The 13,177-nt window shown below is 39.6% G+C and overlaps 1 long non-coding RNA gene across 1 annotated transcript; it reads right to left on the bottom strand.

Annotated features, from left to right (window-relative positions):
• Positions 1–12,169: 12,169 nt before the first annotated feature.
• Positions 12,170–12,927, bottom strand: LOC113326141. Its single transcript, XR_003348327.1, has 3 exons — positions 12,843–12,927; positions 12,471–12,599; positions 12,170–12,241 (listed from the first exon to the last, which is right to left on the bottom strand). It is a non-coding gene; the product is annotated as an uncharacterized LOC113326141 (long non-coding RNA).
• Positions 12,928–13,177: the final 250 nt, after the last annotated feature.

Genomic DNA, 13,177 nt, shown 5'->3' with positions numbered 1-13,177 from the left:
AAAAAAAAAAAAAAAAAAATCTTCTTGTTTCGCTCCTTTCGCTTTGCCTTTTACTCCAAGTCTTTAAGTATTCACCAAAAGCTTTGGAAAAATTTTCTTTCGCTCCAAATTCCGAATTCTGTAAGAAAAAGATAAAAACCCAAAAACGTAAAGAAGAACAAATAAAATAAAAACCTAAAAAAAAATCTAAAAACTCTAGCCTAAAGACGAGTCCACGTCGGCGGCGCCAAAAATTGATCGAATTTTAATAGTGTTAAATAGAGTTGTCGTTCACTCGGACTTGTAGAGATTAAAGTTTTTAAAAATAATAAAATTATATACAAAAATATTACAAAGGGTGCGAGGTACTGGAACTAAGGATTCGTCCAATCTTCATAACATAAGGCTCAATTATTTATTCTCAACAATTATCGCTCAATAAATAAAATATATGGACTCTTATTTTGTCAAAGTAGATTCTCAAAACATTGATTGTAAATCCTAAGAATGATGTATCAAAACACCTAAGATAAGAAGACATCATCAAATTAAATGACAACCAATTAATTCAAATCATATTTTAATTTTAAATTAATACAAAAGTCTTAAAAAGAATTAATAAAATTACCCCAAGTACGAAGTTTGGCCTCCTCCGTCGTCCCAGTGTTGGGATTTAGCTCATCATGTTGAAAATGCTCTCAAAATATATATATTTATGCTCAAAAGTGGTTTAAAAATGATGAAGGGAGTGCAAATTATTAAACAGGATTTTGTGACGCATGAAACGTGTCGCAGAATCACTGTTACAAAGAACGATATATGAGAAGTGATGCTGCCAATGTAGCAATACGACCCTCACCAATTGTCGCTATCACTGTTTAAGACCGACAATCCTTGTGCGTCTTATGTTCTTCGTGTTCTTGATGTTCATCATCATCAGCAGCAACAGAAAACGAGTTTGGGAAAACTCGAATTTCTTCTTCTCTGGCTCTCCTAAGCCCCCCAGACTCTCGACCCCTTCTATGTGATCTTAGGAACCTATTTATACATCATTGCGACATTGAATCTCCCAAAATCTCTTTATTTAATCCCATTATTTCTTTTATTCTCGAAAATATATTGTTTCCAAAAATCGTTTTCCTACGCGTCTGCAGCTGTATTTCTTTCCCAATATACCTTCTTCACGCTCCAGAATATCGATCAACTCTTCCAAGCACGTGTAGTACACGTTTAAATTTATCACAACTCGTGCAAGCTCATGTTTTTCCTCCAACTCCCTGTTTGGATTAAAACAAGTTATCCAGCCAAATTTGATCGAGACAAACACCCATACTAGCTCTGTTAGGACATATCACAACTACCCATTAAGTTTTAGCGATTGAATCACACAAAAACTTCTCCAAACATTCGATCGAGATTCTGCCAGTGAAGGGAAATGTTTTCCCGCTAAAATTTGTTTTTTGAATTTGAGAAGAAGATGTCCTCCCCCTAATCCTGTACGGGTTTTCCTTTAGCACTTGCCTTATGGGGTGCAAATAGTAATTTGTGGGCGTAAATAGTAATTTTTCTTGGGTTTCTCCGGCACATTTTTTGGGTGCTTCCGGTGCATTTATGGGGTTCCTTTAGTACTTTATCCTGGGGTGTAAAACACCACTATTCGAGCCAATTTTGCCGCAAGAGCTTATTTCTCTATAAATACCTACAAAGACATAAAATAACAAAAGAAATACAAAATCGAGCACTAACAATACATACAATTGAGACATATTAGACACATAAATGCGTCTATCAAAAGGTAGCTGTCGATCATGGCTACCTTTATTTGGCAGTGGCGCCTTCAACTCGCGCTAGCGGCATTGCAGCATGGCTGGCAGGGATGGCATGGCTCGTGCATGCCTTTGGCACGGTTGCGCATTTATCCATGGCCACTGAAATTTTGGTGCGTTGGTGTGGAGATCTTGCCTAAATTAGGGTTTGGCTTCTCGAAACCCAAATTAGCATATACGACATATCGCATGTGGTGAGTGGCTATGTTTGGCGTGTTTTGGCATGCACGTCTGGCATGTGTGTTCGGCATGCGCGTTTGGCATGTTTGGCATGACGTTTCGCATGTCGGCGCGTTTTGGGAAGCCAACGTGGTGTGGAAACCTCTTGACACAATTTTTTGCCTCTTTTAAGGCTGCGGCAGGTTTGGAGCAACCTAATTGGCCACTGAAAGTAGGGGCCGACCAAGCATGGGAGTGGATACTCTTCTGTGAGAGTGTGGTGGCTTTAGAGTGACCTGATTGGTTGATGGGAAGTGGGGCCGGCAAGCTAGGGCGCGGAGACACTTCCAGCGCCCTGTGGCGGATTTAAAGCGACCTGATTGGTCGATGGGAAGTAGGGCCAGAAATATAGGGCGTGGCCACACTTCCAGTGCACTTTTGCGGTTTTAGAGTGACCTGATTGATCGATAGGAAGTAGGGCCGGCAAGCTAGAGAGCAACCACACTTCCAGTACGATGTGGCGGGTTTAAAGCGACGTGACTGGTCGAGGGAAAAATGGACGACAAGCTAGGGCGTGACCATGCTTCCAATGTGCTGTGGCGAACTTAATTGCCTAGTTTGGCTAATCATAGTTTCGACCAACGGGGTCTAGTGTACTGCGTGGGGCGCGAAACCCTAATTTTTGCAAACTAGTCGGGTTTATGAGTTTTTTATGAATTATCACAATAATTGGATGGATATTGTATGCTGCCACAAAATCCTTATCTACAGAATGCAGTGTGCTTTCCGTCTTAGCATTTCGTGCGATGGCCTTAACTTTGGTATCTGGAGGTTCATGCTACTCCGCTGCGAGTGAACATAAATCCTTCATGCCATACCGATATTAAGGGTTCTTCCGGGGAACATAGCACAGGGAAGTACTCAGTGAGTCTTGTATTGGAGAGGTGCCAAAATTTACAGAGTGTTTGGGATGGTTGCCACATTCTCCAATCTGGATAAATTTTATGTAAATATATTGAACGGTTCAATAAATATGTCGGTGGAGAGGTTAGCACTCACAACACCGTTTCCTTGCAGAGTCACTTTAAATGCAAGGTTTTAAGATTTTAACCCTAAGCTAAAAACCACCATCAACATTAAGTCCCCTGTTAGCACGTAACAGTGGCGTTGTTGCGGGGTAAGCATGAGATTGTGACAGACGAGAGTAAAATCAAAAGAGAAAAACGTGAAGAGATTTTCAATGAAATTCAACTAACCTTTGGTGGAAGGCATGAGGAATCTTTGATCCTTGTGTTGGCGGCTTTTGCATAAATTCTTCTTGGCCATGGAATGTTGGTACCAGTGCGGCATCATTGGCTACTGGTTATGGAATGGTTCATGGCGCTGCTAGCTAGAGCATTGGCTAGGACACGCTTTGGAGTTGGCTTGGGATGCGGAGACAGCGCTGGCTTGGAGTGGATCCGTTGGCGCTGGCTTGGCGTGGAGACGTTGGCGCTGCTGGCTTGGCTTGGCTTGGCCGTGACGCTGCTGGCTTGGCTTGTGCGTGAAGCTGTTGGCATTGGCTTGACGTGTGGATCCATTGGCTCGGCTTGGGACGCGCAATTGGAGTGGATTGATTGCGCTGGTAAATCATAAATGGTATGGACGACTTGGATGACAAACCCTAATTATCCCGTATAAAAAAATATCTAATCCAGCTGGTATCACGCGTTTGAAGCCTTAATTCACGGCTTGTAAAAAGGTTTTTTCTTCTCAGTCTTCATCAATCCGCTGGATATAAGAGGTGATATTGAACCCATCTTTCATAAATATCATTGCAAAATCGCGTCCACCCTCTTCACAGGTATTGTCTTGTGTTCCTTTTCCTAGTTCCCATTTTGTCTTCTTCATCATGTAGATTACCGGTGCAGGCATGGTTTTTTTTTTGTATCATATAATGGGATTTTCCAGTGACGATCGTACCTCTGACTCTTCGGAGAGAAATTTTGAAGTTGATAGAACCCAGTTTTCTTCTCATGAGGAGGTATTAGACAGAATTGATTCTCTGTTCCGTGAGGCTGGCGAGATTATACAAGGCATGTCCCTTGCCCGTCTATGTAGAGTGCGGACGTGTGTTCAGGCTCTCATGGCTTCGATGTACTTGAAGGAAAAGTGGAGACATGATGAAGCATCTCAGCGCGTCGGGAGATCTCAGAATAATGAAGCTTCTCTACAACCCATTGTTAGGGCTGAACGATTCACCTCTCGGTTGAAACAGCGGAAGAATGAGCCCATGAAACTTTTAGGTGAGAGCCAGTTTAATTACTCTGTCCATGATGGTATCGTAATCCTTGAATTTGATGTGGAAGAACCGGGACATCCTCAAGAAGTTGTTGGAAAAGCTCCTGAGGAAGATGTCGACACGGTTTACGAAACTGAAGCAACTTCTGGAGCAAACGCCGAAACTGCTGTCAGGGACGTTGAAGTGACCGCTGAGGATGCCGTCAAGGTTGACAAGGAGGCGGAGGCAACATATGTTGGAGCCACTGAAGAAGCCATGGAAACATACGTTGGGACTGCTGTTGAATCAAATGCCGGACAGGATGCGGAAGCTTCTACTGAGGCGGATCCTAGATGGGATGTTGAGGCGGCTTCTGGATGGAATGCTGAGGTCGTTGCTGCTGAGGCGGCTTCTGGATGAAATGTTTGCTGCCAGAGAGGGTGCTGGGGAAAGTGCTTTAAATAGATCTGACAGAGGCGTTTTTGATCCAGGCGTCTACCGTTGACGACCAATTTTTTCCACTTTTGCTATTTCTCCTCGGCATGTAGCCGCTTTTGATATTTCAAGGATTTATTTTCACTTTCTTGTTTTCATGGCGGAGGTAGGGTTTCTCCTATTAACATTCTTCTATTCAGCTTGTATGGTTTCACATCTCTGAATGAATTAATAAAACCTTCATACTGAAAAGATCCAAAAACACTTTATGCGAAAATAAGTTGCTCGCCCCTCCTGGACATCCAGTAGATGGAAAAACGTCGTACACAAATAACGTGGATGGAATTTTCCACAGGTACTAGCCAGGCTGCTGTTTTCGCGGCCAATGCCTCCGAACGCCGACATCACCCATAATAACTCAAAATAGGGGAAATAACAACAATGGTTAAAGGTTCGACCGACATGTTTCTTGGATATCCCTTGTAGTAGCATTGTTGTCACACATCCCAAAAAACAGAGGAGCGTCAGGTGAGATTTGAAGACGGATATTTTTGAAGAAGATATCTGTTCTACCGCCTGATGATCTTCTTCCTTGCAGATTCCCTTCTTTAGTATTTTTTGAATAGATATTTTTTGTGGTTGTTTGGTTTCTCTGGTTTTCAATTGATGGGTATTGTCTTTGTGAGAGCTTGGGTTTACTTGGTATTTTTCCTTTAAGATGGTTTGGGAAAACTTTTCGAGGAAAGATGTTCTTTAATTGATATTGAAAACTCTACTCATGAATCTCCATCAACACCAGGATGAAATCGATGCTTACATAGCCATGACGAATGAGGCAAGGCGCTCAAACTGTGAGCCTGTTCAGGACGACGTCCCCACCTCGGACTCACGTATGGGGCCCATACACAACCTCTCTGATATCGAAGAACTCAAATCGAACTTCTCGTCCTCGGAGCCGACGAAAGAAATAAATATCATAACACCCGAAAATTCGGGTATAGTAAGAATAGGAACTCTCCTGGACAAGGGAGAAGAGGAAAAAATAACACAAGTATTAAGAGAATATTCCGATGTCTTCGCATGGCGCATGGAAGACATGCCTGGAATAGACCCAGAAGTCTGTTGTCACCACCTAACGATCAACGCAAAGCACAAGCCCATGCGGCAAAAGATGCGAAAGGTGGCGCCGTAATACCACGAAGCCATCCAAAAGGAATTAAAGAAAATGGAGGCATTAGGGGTAATACGATAAGTACAATATCGAATATGGATATCCAACATGGTGATATTTCCTAAGAAAAATGGAGGGGTAAGGATCTGCATTGACTTCAGCGACCTTAATAAGGCCTGCCCAAAAGACAACTTCTCACTCCCTAATATCGATCAGCTCGTGGAAGCAACCTATGGATATACAGATTACTATCCCTCATGGACGGATACTCGGGCTATAACCAGATCCCCCTCGCATAGGAGGAACAAGAGCATACCGCCTTCTTCACCCCTCGAGGACTATACTGTTATACCAAAATATATGTCATTTGGATTAAAAAATGCAGGCGCTACTTACCAAAGAATGGTGGAAAAAATGTTTGATGGTTGGATACATAAAACTTTAGAAGTATATGTAGATGATATGCTCATCAAAAGCAAACTTCCACAAGACCATTTAAACGATCTCAGGGAGATCTTCGAACAGATGAGGAAATTCAACACGAAAATTGATCCTGCAAAATGCGCCTTTAGAGTAACCTCAGGAAAATTCTTGGGGTACTTGGTCACCAAACGTGGGATCGAGGTAGATCCCGACAAAGTACGTGCTATACTAGAAATGGCCTCCCCTGCGACAGTCAAAGACGTGCAGGGACTTAATGGTCGACTAGTAACCCTGGGAAGGTTCATAGCTAGATCGTCCGAAAAATGTAAAGACTTCTTCAATAAGTTGAAAAAGGGTGAAAAATTTTCATGGAGTAGTGAGTGCGAAGAAGCTTTTCAAAAGATCAAAGAACATTTGGAAACCTTGCCGATCCTCCAGAAACCCGACCCAGGCGAAGACCTTTACATCTACCTATCGGCGACTAATACCTCAATCAGTGCGGTGTTAACTAGCATAGAAAAAGAAGTCGAGCGACCCATCTACTTTATAAGCAAGACTCTGACATCATCGAGAAAATAGTGTTATCTCTGGTCTATGCAACGCAAAAAATGCGCACTTATTTTCATGCACACACTGTAATAGTCATCACGAAAGCTCCAAGAGAATCTGTACTCGATCATGCTGACAGAGCAGGGAGAATCTCCAAATGGGGAGCACAAATCAAACAAGTCGGAGTAGAATATCAATCCCAAACGACAATTAAAACCCAAGCGGTTGCGGATTTCCCAGCCCATTCCCATTGGATGATACCGATGAGATCGAAGAAATTCCAGGAATGGAAGACGACCTAGAGGATCCTACCGAGCTACTTCGCTCAGAAAACCCAAGGCGATGGGAAGTATTTGTGGATGGGTCATGTAATTCGGACGGCTCTGGGATCAGAATGGTTTTTATAACCCCGACCGACCGACAGATCATCTACATCCTGAGACTCGAATTCCCCACCACCAATAATATAATTGAATATGAAGCAGTCATACATGCCCTTCGAGTAATAATCGCACTAGGCATCAATGAAGGACGACTCACAAGTGACTCCCAACTCATTGTTCGATAGATAGACGGAACATATCAAGCCTCGGATCCATGTATGCAGCGATATCTCCAACTCGCCAAGCTTTACATCTAGCAGATACCAAACATCACATTCCACCATTTAAAGCGGATAAATAACAGATATGCCGATGCCTTGGCATTTATAGCCTCCATGAAAATAGATCCCGAGGCTACCAATATCAGAGTCGAGATGGTCATGCTTCCCTCCATCCCCATAGAAGGAAATATGGACATCCTTACTTTAGACTCAACAACTCAAGAAGAAGGCCTACCTGAGGATGACTGGAGAACACCAATCATAAAATATTTAGCTAATGGGGAACTCCCAAGCGACCAACAGATCGCACACAAAATAATATCGAGATCTGGGAACTACCAGCTCCAATATGGTATCTTATACAAACAATCGCACCTAAGACCTCTTCTCAAATGCTTTTCCTTCACCGAGGGAGACGAAATACTCAAAGAAATACACTATGGTTATGCTGGAAACCATAGCGGTGGCAGATCTCTAGCTCACAAAGCAAGGCTACAAGGTTAATTTTGACCTCGCATGAACGAGGACTCGAAACAGATGGCCAAATCATGTCTAGAATGCCAAAAGTTTGGCAAAAGAAGGCATGACCCATCAATGAATCCAAATAGATACTAAAGGTATTTTCGTCTTTCTGTAAACTAGCTAGAGATATTTTAATCCACTGTATTAAATTTTAAAACTTTAGTTGAATACTCAAATTAGATGCTTCAAAAATATCTTTTAAATGTACGAGTATTTAATAAACACTATCTTATTTTACTCGTTTTTTTGATCCGTAAAAAATATTTCAAGGGTTATTCAACCAAATTTCTGATTTTTTTAACCATAAGAAAGAAGTGTATAACATAAAAAAAAAAAATTAAAATTTAAGTCAATCGATTAAAGACTGATGATAAAAAAAAACTTAATGAGACTTGTAATAATCTTCATAACTGATTTTTTTCCCGTGGAGATTCGCAAGGAAAAGAGAGTATAGAGGGACAGTAGTTGCAGCAATATAATTTCTTTCCTTTGGTGATTAATTATTGGCTTGGCTTAGGAGACGATCAATAGTGGAGTAGTAATTGCCACATCATCAAAGTTCAAAACCGTTCGATAGGAAGAAAAGATTTGTCTAAATATTTTGCTTATGGATCCTGACCGTTGAAGGATTTCCAGTTGAAAAAACTTGCTTTGGGTCTTGTTTCCTTAGCCACCTTATCCACTAAGTTAGTTTCCTATTCCTAAATTTTAAACAAACATACTGTAAAAGAACAAAATAACCGTTGGCATTTTTTTTTTTGACATTAACTTGATCTCTCGAAAGGAAGAGACAAAGAAAGTATTGCAACTTCTTTTCCTTGACAAAGGGAAAATTCATTAAAAAAATCCGGTCACGGAAAGGGCGATTTAGAAACAGAATAAATTACATGGATGTGTGCACAACAACATCCTAATTATAAACAAAAGTGGGTATACTAAAACTCGATAAAATATCCGTCTTTCTAATCCAGTTAATCCAGAAAGACTTAATCTCCGTAAGGATTGTAACTTAATTAATTAGATTCACCAGGTCCTCACGGTCATTGATGATGCGCAATTAGTAATCATCATTTCCTTCCCCCAACTTATTATAGTGTCAACATAAGCTTTAGCTTCAGCATCTAATAGATTGGCAGCACAGCCAGCTGCTCCAGCTATACAGTTCCTCCTATTTTATCAATAACAGTGATAGCGAATCCCATTGCAAAGTCAGCCTCCAAGAAGGAAGCATAAAAATTTATAGCCATTCGAGTTCATTTCTTCAGAACATGTAGAGTAATTCCTAATTTTGTTTGTTGAAATACGCTTTCATACCTACGAACAAATAAAATAAATAAATTCCGCCTAAATAAATCCTAAAAATCTGGAAATTCAGTTTAAAACTACATTAAAATCATACCATCGAAATCGTGCTAGTTGTACTCCTTGAACGAACGTCAAACATGTTAATTAATCTTTTATGTACTGTACAAAATAGACGATAAAATTAGAGAAAATTTTTGATGGGGGCGAAATCCAAAGGAGTATGGGGGACAAATGATATGTTGACACATGTCTTTAATTCCCATGAATTTTGTTTCCAATAATACAAAAGAAATGTATTTTTGGACAGAAAACTTGTTTTCTTAATTGTTGTTTATATTATTAGAAATAGAATTCATGGGAATCAAAGACATGTGTCAACATATCATTTGTTCCTCATGCCCCCTTCGGATTTCGCCCCCATCAAAAGTTTTCTCATAAAATTAATCTACTATTTTTTTTCCCTTATAAATATAGAGGAAAACGAAATGAATTCAAGTAAGGAATCAAGTCAAAACACGGCGAGTAAAACCTTCATGAGAGTTTTGTTGACTACATTTGTCTTTGTTTTGATGATTATGTTGTCCAATGCATCCGGTAAGTTGTTCTCTTAATCATATTCCTCTTGGCATGTAGGATTTTGTTCACGTTGAGATAATTAAGATGGTGATCTAATATAACAATACTGATTATGTTGTATATTCCTGTAGGTGTTGAGGTTAATGCAGGTGCTACGGTTAATGTTGAATGTACAGATTACCCGGCAAATGCTACTGATGATTGTTCCCGTTAACTGAATTATATTTGGTTAAGAGTTAGTTTATATTTGTATGTACAAGGTGTCTGTCTTCCTTGTTTGTTCATTTCTTCTTGCAATGAAATGGCAACAAGAGTTCAGCCTTTTCTATTATCTACCCGTTTGTGTGTGTTTGTGATCGAGCGCCCGTTAAACAAAATATGTTGCTTATAACATAATTTTCGTAATTCGTATTACAATTCGTTAATGATGTGTGCTTCCTGATTACAGATTCAATAAATAATTTATTCGTCTCACTTCCTTCCATTTTTGATTTTATGTGCGAGATTTAAGAATATCTTACGTCCCCTTTTGGTTTTACTTAGTTTTTGTTCCCCTGAAAATAATAAAATCTCTTTTATAAAAACTAAATAAGAAACAAGAAAAAAAACACCACACCTGTCACTGTGGATATGTTGGCACCAGGGCAGGGCCTGTCTTACCCCAGTGCCTAAGTCAGAAATCTACAGGATGTGACTGGAAAATCCATGACTGTGGCTCTTCTCCGGTGTCAAAATGGATGTTTTCAGGCCACACATTCATTTACCATCCTTTTGATGATGGATGCACGACATTCAACATAATTAGTTGTTAGAGAAACGAATCTAGTACCCATTGCAATAACAAGTAGATATTGGAAAGAAGAAGAGAAAACTAGTTTGCTGTACGTACGTGTAATTAAGAAATGGGATGTAGGGGTAGAAAGATTAGTTAAAACCTTTAAAGATTTATAAAGAGTGAGAGTTTTATTGTGGTCAGCAACCTTCTTTTCTCTTAAATTTTGATATGTAGATCAAATTCAAGATGGATATGATTGATGTTAGATAAATAATAAAAACAAATCAATGATAAAATAAATCAATCAAGAATAAATAAATCTACATACACTACAAGAAAAGTTGGATTAAGCGACCAGGCATTTTTGGTTGGAAAAGCCCATATTGAGTCGCTCTAACCCTTAAAGCGACTTAATTTGGCTCTCGCTCTCGAGTTGCTAAAGGTGGGATTTCTACAAGTCTAGAGCAGCTAGGCAATCGCTTTAGTAATCAAACAACTATCATGTAGCGTCTCTTTTCTTAATTGCTTCATGGCTAAACCGACCTCCCTAGAGCAAGCAAAATAGTGATCGCTTTAAAGCTAGACCAACCAAAATACAGCAAGTAAAACGTTGATCACTTCATAGATAGACCAACCATAATAGAGCAAGTGAAACGCCGATCGCTTCATAGATAGACCAACCATAATAATAGAGCAAGTGAAATACCTGAAGTTGGTTGCTTATATTTTTGAGCTACCAAACTTTTTGCCGGTGCCGGAAGTATCTGGCCGATTTCGATTTAGATAATCCCAAATTGAAATTAAAATTAAAATTAAAATTAAAATTGATACTAAAACAAATTATGAACCAAATTAAAAACTGAATCAAGTTTTATGATATCACATAGATCATTTACATCATTTCTTAAAAAAAAGACAAGATCTGTTGTTTGTTACTACATAAGATCAGTTTTACAGAACTTCAACACCAAAAAAAATTAAAAATCTAACAACACTTTTGTTTTAGTAAAACCTTTCTAGCCCTTAGACACACCGACTGCACCAACAAAACACCAGAGCCTGCAATACAACTGCCTAGCCATTGCTTCATGATTGGAAGGCCCCTTATCAAGGCCTCCGCAATTGTTCCAAGTCCAGCCTACAAAAAATAATAATCATAAGAACTAAAAACAAGACAATGCAAGTAAAGATGGATAAAGTAACCAATGGGTTTCCAGGAAAATACTAATAAGAAGAAACGTGTCTCCATACTTTGGTTATAATGCAGTCACAAGCACCCATCCATTTCTCCATTTGGGTCTCGGATCATCTGATCTGTGGTGAACAAAGAAAACTGTTATTGACTCCAGTAAAAGCATCTAAAATTGATTTTATCAAAAAACAATCCCACTTGACTACATAGTTAGATATACAGAACAAGTGAATTACCTATTACCTTTACTGGACTTTCCATGGTGATCTGTCCAATTGGTTTACCAAGTTCTGCACTGAATAGTGCTTCTCCGAGAGCTCTTGCAGTTTTCTTTACAGCCGAAAAAATGAGGGCCTGACGGGAAAACCAAACACGCGAATCTGGGAAGACTCTAGGCCATCAACCAACGCCCTCTTGGAAACCTCGTCCGAAGGGCAGTAGCATTGGTTGACACCAGTGTTGAACCTGAAACAAAAAAAGAATGATTGTATAAGCTCACAGATCATCCTCAAGCAAACTATGGTTCGTTCGTATTATGAATAAACTGATTCCATTTTTGTACATCAAAGGCATGGTCTAAAATATTCTTCTGATAAAATGATTCACTCATTTGAAAGGCAAGTTTGAATGATTGATCTGATAACGTGAAAGCAACATATGTACTAATTCACACTAATAAGAATAAGGAACTCACCATGTGCGATGGAAGGTGTTGAGATCTGTAATAACAGTAACAAAGACAACCTTCTTCTGAAGGCCCTGCCAATTAAGCTTCATGTAAGCTGCAATGGCTGCCATTCGTTCCTCATCTCCACCAGTCTTCCTACAACAAAACAGTAAAGGTCAAACACATCTTCTTCACCCATACTGAAATAAGCACAACATCATTGCACAAATAAACACTAGCTCCCTTGGCAGTATCATTGTCCTAGAAGTGGTTATGTAACTAAGACTGAGTGGCATTGTTGTCGTAACTCTTGAGCATGTAAGATTGGCAGGAAGAATCAACTACAAGTTGAAATTAGTAATAAAGAACTAAGAGAAAGAGAGAGACAGAGTGAGTTACCTAAATTCCTTTTTCTTAATTGTCGTTGCCTCGCAGTCATGTTTTCATGAGCCACAGCCTTTGAGAATTGGGAACTATATGTAGCTATGTGAAATCCTCACAATCATGTTTTCTGGAATCTCTTTGTTTAAGAAACTGTGAATCTTACCGAGCATCTGTTGTAAGCTCAACAATTCAAGAAAAGTAAGCAAACCAACATAAAAGAGAGAAGAAAAATAAAAGTGAAGACTGGAGTCTGAGTTACCATGATTTCTATTCTATCCGCACAAGTAAGCCATTTGTGCATTGAAGAATTCCTCCAGTTTAGATCGAAGATCCTAAAAGTGAGATGCAGA

This window comes from Papaver somniferum, unplaced genomic scaffold, assembly GCF_003573695.1.
Source record: "Papaver somniferum cultivar HN1 unplaced genomic scaffold, ASM357369v1 unplaced-scaffold_10, whole genome shotgun sequence".
NCBI classification, from domain to species: Eukaryota; Viridiplantae; Streptophyta; class Magnoliopsida; order Ranunculales; family Papaveraceae; genus Papaver; species Papaver somniferum.
Note: the sequence above shows the minus strand (reverse complement) of the source record. Positions and strands in the feature narration are given on the sequence as shown.